The following is a 7787-nucleotide window of genomic DNA, read 5'->3' as shown; positions in this document are numbered from 1 at the left end:
TTATTATTATTATTATTATTATTATTATTATTATTATTATTATTATTTATTTATTTATTTATTTATTTTTTTTAGTGAATAACGTCAAGCATGTGGCAGTGTTGTAGTTATATAAGAGTTATGCAGTGAGGATAGATCAGGCGTGGATATACAGCTTAACATCAGATCCAAACTATATGTGCTGCCAACGGAATCGAACCCAGTTCTCCTGCGCCGTATATATGGCAGTCTTGTTAGCTCAAAAATACTGTTTTTACGTGAATTTTTTTACAAGTGTATAAACAAAAAGGGTAAGTCGAACCTGTAGGAACAGCCATGTCCAAAATTATTGTCACATGTCTATAAATATGTTGTTGTAGGAATATTATTTTATAAACGCATTCGCCCGGTATTTCTTAAAATGTTAGTATGTGTATAATCGGCAAAGATATGTATGCGGCAAATTTCATGTCAAAAGAGCAGTAAATAAGAACAATAAAACGAAAATAAAACTTTCTTGTCCATTTAGCAACATTTTGTTTTATTCATTCTAATTTTCGCATTTATAATTCTTTTCTTATGAAATTTACCACAAATATACATAATATCCCCATTATACACATAGTATCAGTATTAAAAGAACCCTGCAAAATCATTATCAAATTATATTCTTACAAGAAGACAGTTATAGATATGCGACAATCATTTTGGACATGAGTGTACATACTTTAAGTCGTTTTGCCTTGAACATGTAAAAGTATTTAACGTTGGATCAAACATTAAGTCATCCACAGAAATGGTAATTTAATTCCTTGGTTCGATTGGAATTTAGTATTGCTTTTCAGCAATGAGGCTATATGAGAGGTGGACCTATAGTTGAAAGTGAAATCTAAACAGCAGTTCGTTCAAATTCCAATGTTTACGCAACGGGAATCGAACCCGAGGCCCTGCACCAAAAGCCTCTACATAAACTAATAGATTAGCGTGGAGGGCGATTTTAATTGTCCTATATGAACAAAGAACTTTAAAAATTAAATATTTTTTTAAAAAATAAAGCATTACATTAATACGTCTATAGTGTAGGAGATTTCTTCTTACAAGTCTTCGCTACTTTATACAGTACGTTTCAAAATTATTGGGGCAGGTATCACCATGTTCCATGAGCGTTAAGACTGTTGATTGAATTTGAATTGAAATACTTTTAACCACACCCTCGAATTTTGTTCGCCACGATCAAGGATATTATAATATAGAGCAGTGGTGTTCAACCGGGTGTACATGTACCCCTGGTGGTACGGGAAGATGTTTCTGAGGGAACGTAATGCTGCTTCTGGGGGTCTGCTGGAAATGTCTGTTGGCAGTTCACTGCAAATGAAATTCGATAACTTGTCAATTTGTGACTTCTGTGTTTATGCTCGAAACGAATACAATGAAATTAGTAACAGTGCTATTTCACAATTTCTTCTATTTCTATCAATATATTTGTGTGAACAGGGTTTCTCTGCATTAACGTCAATAAAAAAAAAAACAGACCAAAAAAAACTGAAATTGCTTGCATCCGGAATCAGCTCTTGTTCTCGCACTCTCGAAGATTCGACCAAGAATCGAGAAGTTGGCGTCCCGGAAACAAACTCAGACATCTCATTAACAGGTTAGTTCTAAAGTTACTTTTAGTTCTCGAATTTTTAACATTGTCCTCAGTGTACGAATTACCAGGGAGGATGAGGGGGGAGGAATCCTCCTTAGTAGAACTGGACGTCTCCTATATGTTTTGAAATTTCCCATGTTAATATTTTCGGATGTGCACTTTATCCCTCTGTAAATAGTCTTTTGATTGGCACGCTGATTGTCCTTTTGTTGGGTCTCTATTTGCCCCCTCCCCTTCTTTTTAATCAACAGAACATGTTTATTAAAGTTTAATAAGTTGATTTCGATTTAATTTCTTTTAAACACCTTCAGGAGAACACAATTGGATGCCGAACTGTGTCTAGGGATACGCGAGAAAAACAAAAAAAGGTTGAATAGCACTGATATAGCTATCTTTGTTTCCGTAGCTGGGTGAAGACAAGAAAAACAAACGAGCGTCGCTAAATATGATTGGCTCCTCTTTTTTTCCGCCATTAATGTTCGCTCAGAACATTAACTTCCACGTATGTGAATATGTAATGTTTATTGTATTTAATATTGTTTAAATCTTTGCTTTAAATGATTACAAACTGGTTACAGATACAACTTATTGACTCATGTTCATCACCTCCAGTGGGGCTCGTCCTCACTGTCTCGTTTCAATACATTTGTAAGTTATTATGCTACAAATTTTACCACTAAAACTTGCCCAGTTGCAGCCTTTAAATGTAGGCTAAAATTTAAGTAATTACACAACTAATAAAATAATTAAGGGAGTGGAAATTGTTCGAATCATTTTGAAACATACTGTATTTATGTAAATTTTCCAGTAACGGACCAAATTATTTTTCCGTCGCAATTTATCTGACATTTACACTTTTTTCTTTAAATCACAACAATCCTACAAAATAACAAAACAAAAACCGAAGCTGAAGCTTTCCTGTTAATGTGAGGTGAATATATATGCTCTCAATATGAAAGAAGGCAGTAATTTTAACAAAGATGTTGGCTTTTAGTAACATCTGGTTTAGTGGCAGATCTAGGCCAGGGCGGGGAGCCTGGACCCCCCAGTTTTTTCAGTAACAAAATAATTTAAGCTATTATTCATATATTTTTAAAAGTTTATATATATCATAGTGTGGGTACTGGCTGTCCCCCCAGGTTTTACTTTCTACATCCGCCACTGACCTGGATTTCCCTAATCAGAAAGCATCAACTAGGAACTAGTCACACAATTAGTTATTAGGCCAACAACTGATTGAACAACCAGTCAGAAAGCACCAGCCTTTGACCAATCACAGCCAGTCTTCAGGCCGACAACTGATTGGACAAACCATAAGCCAATCAGAGCCCACTTTGCCCACTCCGGACACTATATTGTAAAGGTTTCCCTGTGTATGGATAGGCAGATCTTGGTACTGTAAATTATAGCTTGGAATTGTTTCTCACTACCGGTTTTTATTATTTAAAAATCTTCTATAAACAGTATTTTACAGAAATACTACAATAATGTAACTTCTCTAATATAAGGTAGAGAAAGGTGAGCCAGAGCCCGAGCAGCCTAGAGCAGAATCTCCACAGAGCTCCGAAGCAAGCTACGTGAAGTAGTTTAGGAATCCCCAATGCTCCGAAGCAAGCAGAGAGAGGGGTTAAGAGTTACAGAACTCCGGGTAAATTAAGTGACTGAGGTTGAGAATCCCGAGAGAGCTGCGAGCAAGCTAAGACTTTGGGTTAGATATCTCCTAGAGCTCCAGCGCAAGCTAGAGGAGAGGTTAACCAGCCGAGACTAATAGCTGCCGTTGAATTCCTGTTATATAGACGTTCTAGGTGAGACAGTGGCGCTGCTGTTCCTACGTTATCAATGTGACTGGTGGTGTCGCTGTTCTCTCGTCATCTGCAACTGTAGCACTTCATATTAAGGTGCACGTGGTTATTGTTTATACACAGGAGCACGTGGTACAGTCTGCGGTAAAAAAAAAAAAAACCTGCAACATGAGCATGTAAGTCTATTGTGAAACGACAAAGTCTTTTGCTCCAAAATAAGTGTACAAGGGAGGACGTCGAGGTTTCTCCTGCCGTGATTCGTGGGCTACTTAGACGTTATGTTGATTCCTTGGGCTGTTAAGGGTAGTTTCACAATAAACTTACATGCTCATGTTGCAGGTTTTTTCCTGCCTACTGTACATTACAATATATACACAATTCCTCGTTTTAGTTTCTTCATACTGGCCCTGAAGATCAGAACGTCTGTTCTCGAACTGGTTGATATCTCGAGAATATATATTAAAAACTTAAAAATAATCTCAAAAATCGGGTTTTGTGCCCAATACTAATTGAAACCGGTAGATGTCTATTTTCCCGATAGAAATAACAACTGTAATACAACCTATGCTTGGGACACTAAATCCATACCAGAAAACTGTTTCTGACTATCTCTTAAGTGTCTTTACTCCGATAGCTGTCAACAAGCGGACAGATATAGACGTTTTGGTGAAACTTTTTACGTACCAGTATTACTTATCCATAGCACATAGTTCGGAAGTCTAGAATTAAAGTAGTAAAATACAAAGACAATAAATAAAAAGGAAACAACTGAAATGTTAGATTCTGTCCCCCTATATATTAATTTCCACTGTACAAAAATAAGACACGTGTTCATGTCTGTTCCACAAAAGGATATCAAATATAGTATTTTAGTTACTAAGTATATAGATCCAGTGTTCTTCCATTTGTTCGCTGGATACAAAATTAAAGAAATTAATTATTGCTTGTAGAACAAAATAGTTCTTTACAATTATAATTATCGTGTGCAAACATTTTATAGGGGATAAAAATATACTTATTTCTCTAGTTTATATACATTTCAAATATTTGAAGGTAACTCACTCAGTTGAACTATTGGCTTCAAATAATACGATGTTATTATACATAACTAAATAAATATTAATTTGCCCCTTAGTGGTAGTTTGGCTTTTTTGTGGTTTGTAAGGAGGATGAAGTAAAAAAAAAAAAAGTGCTTATCATCGTAAAATGTAATCCAAAAAGTAATTTAATTCATCATCAACTTCAGGACCAATATTTATATCACTTAACGTGCTTCGAAGGTTTTCGTTGTCACGTTCCTCCAAGTAATCCCAAAGCGTAAAATAATCGTAGAATACATACTCGCCATCGGCGTTCTGTCTTCTTGCTCGCCTTGGAGGACCGACATCGACTCTTGTGCCATCTGGGAGAGCATGAAGATAAAAGCATTCGTTACCAAACGGGCATTTACCACGTCCCTTGTTAAAATATTTGCATTGCTTGGTGCTCATGGCCTTTTTGTAATTATCGATGAGTTGCCGCTTGTCCTCCAACGTGTCAACCCAATACTTGCTAGGACAAATAAAATCTGATTTGGTTCGACATTCGGGGCACGATTTGATTACTTTCGAGTCCAAATCTTCTGCTTTCCTCCATTGGCGAATACATCCGAGACAGAAACAATGGCTACAATTGGGCAAAATTCCAAATCGACGGTCACTCATTTTCTCCTTATCAAAAACAGTTTCTAAACATATTCCGCAAATCTTATCTTTGGACCTAGCAACTGCGAAAGCGTATTCCATATCCTTTTCAAGTCTCTTCATACACTGCCTTACATGAGCTTCTTGTTGAGTTTTGTCAAATGGATTTAGACACTTAATACCACATATTTCGCATTCGTCACCGTGCATAAACAGACATAAGGGACCATATTGACACTGTCCGAATGTCGCACAGGGACACAAAGTTCTTTGCTGATCATTTTGTTGACCCGTCAGGTCATCACATTTAGCGACATCAGCATACGATTTTGTCGATAATAACTGGCAATCATTAGAATTACTACTTTCATTATAATTACTGTACGAGGTGTTAGCACTAGTACTGCTTTGATTTGCGGGAACGAACTCCGGTGCTGCAGCCCAGTCGTAGTTGTAAAGGTTTTGCCAATAGCGGTAGTCATCGTTGAACTCAACGGTTGGCGAACTGTAAACGCAATTGGCACTTAACGATGGAACTGTAGGTCTTGGTGTTGATTCTAAGAATTGAACACTATTACTACTATCATAGCTTTGATGAGGGGAATTGACAGTCTTCTTCGGTCTCCAATTCAACGAGGACTCTTTGCTGTTACTCAACCTTGCAACTGCAGCAACGGACGTGTTGATAAGAGGTGGAACCGGATGGCGAAATTTACACCGTCTTCCGTAGCCACAGTATCCCCGTACGAAGTGTCTGCACACTGGAGGCAATACTCCTGGAAGCCTAAGACTGGAATTTGAAGGTCTTGAAGTTGGAGTGGCACACGTTGGTATCTCGTCTCGGCAGCCTCGTTGTACGTCCCAAGCTACGTTCCCGCGGGGGGGCCATCGGCTATATGCCTCGGACGACATTCTCCAAATTCGACACTAAATATATCCACGGTAGCCAATTTTGTTACGGTTTTAAAATCACTGCATTATTGTTTTCTTTTTTTTTAACAATGCTAATTGTTTAAGATAAAGTTTTTGCAAAATGAATTCATTGCGAATTTGAACATAAGATAAACAGAATCTTCTCGTACCGGAGACTCAGATGACGCATAGTCCTAAATATGACGCACATACAAACTTAACAGTGTTGCACATACTACAGGTGATAGAAAAAAAAAAGCCACGTAGAACACCAAGGAGGCATTACATACACAACAGATGCTGAAAAAATGGATACCATTCACTGCTTCACACTTATGCATCCTTCTAACCTTGTTTCCTGCAAGCTCAGGAGCGTTGCACATGAAATGTCCACGGATCGTTGATTGTTTGGCCTGCATTTCTTCCAGATATATATATGGGGATGGACAATTATAGACTGACTTCAGATATCGCCATAATAATAATTAAAAGTCTGGTGAAGTCAGCTCTAGGGGTGTTCGATAAGGCTGAAGACCTATCAAACTTCGGGAGTGAAAATTTATCGAGTTGTCATCGGTTACTCGAAACCGTTCGAGTATTTGAAATTATCGAAGTTTCGGGTATTATCGAAATTTCGAGTATTATCGAAGTTTCGGGTATTATCGAAATTTCGAGTATTATCGAAGTTTCGGGTATTATCAACATTTCGAGTATTATCGAAGTTTCGGGTGTTATCAGTTCGGTTCCTTCACCTCTCCAATGATTTCTTCTTGCAGCCAAATTAGTCAAACAACTTTTTTCATCTGATAAGTTATTGCAAAGTTGTATTTGTCGAAATCATCTGTAAAATTATTTTTCTGCCTGCCCCGTTATTGGCGCAATCGGCAAAGTGACTATTAGTAGACTAATGTTGTCTTGGATTCCAATTCCATTCGGGTGATGCATGTTTTCTCTTCTTCTTTGTCTCTTCTGACAGACTGCTTAAACCTTGTGCAGATCTGAGGGGAAAAAACTTTTCCTTCACTACATTGCTAAGGAGAGAAGTTTTAAAATGAACACTCTGCATATATGTAATACATATAACTATGATTACCTTGAATACATCGTTTCTTTCGAACACTCCAATAATCCCGAACTTTTCTAAATATTCAAGCGACTCGACAAATGCGATCATATTGATATATTTCTGTATTTGCTGCTTTCAAACAATTCGAGATTCTCGAAGAGTTTGAGTGTCTCGAAGTTGTCTAATGTTTCTTACATTTCGAGTGCCTCGAACACTTCGAGAGTCCCGAACATTTCGAGAGTCTCGAACATTTCCGGAGTCTCGATCATTTCGAGAGTCTCGAACATTTCGGGATTCTCGTAAGTTCGATAATTCGATAAAATTAAAATTCTTTATCGATGAAACGGTTTTGAAATTTTATCGAATTGTTATCGATTACTCGATTATCGGAACAGCCCTAATCAGCTCAGGAGACGAAAGGCAGGCGTTCTTTCAGAAAAAATGTTCCTGGGGGGAAATCTTAGTATTCTGGGGGGAACTGCTGCTACTATTCTATTTATTATTATATTATATACGTATTATTTTGGTATTATTATATTATATACGTCTGTCGAAAGGCAGTCACACCTCGATGATCAATTCTGGGGGTGACATCCAGAAGTCCTAAACGGCAGAAGTCCTAAAAATATAGGCACTAGACCTAAATTTTAGGACTTCTGCAGTTTAGGACTTCTGCCGCGGTATGATTTTTAGGACTT

At 37.4% G+C, this 7787-nt stretch overlaps 1 pseudogene; it reads right to left on the bottom strand.

The window, feature by feature from the left end:
• Positions 1 to 4205: 4205 nt before the first annotated feature.
• On the bottom strand, positions 4206 to 6060 carry LOC145684359 (putative E3 ubiquitin-protein ligase makorin-1 pseudogene; annotated as a pseudogene).
• Between the last annotated feature and the right edge of the window lie 1727 nt (positions 6061 to 7787).

This window comes from Thermobia domestica, chromosome 4, assembly GCF_964235325.1.
Source record: "Thermobia domestica chromosome 4, izTheDome1.hap1.1, whole genome shotgun sequence".
NCBI classification, from domain to species: Eukaryota; Metazoa; Arthropoda; class Insecta; order Zygentoma; family Lepismatidae; genus Thermobia; species Thermobia domestica.
This window is presented reverse-complemented; position numbering and strand designations above follow the sequence as displayed.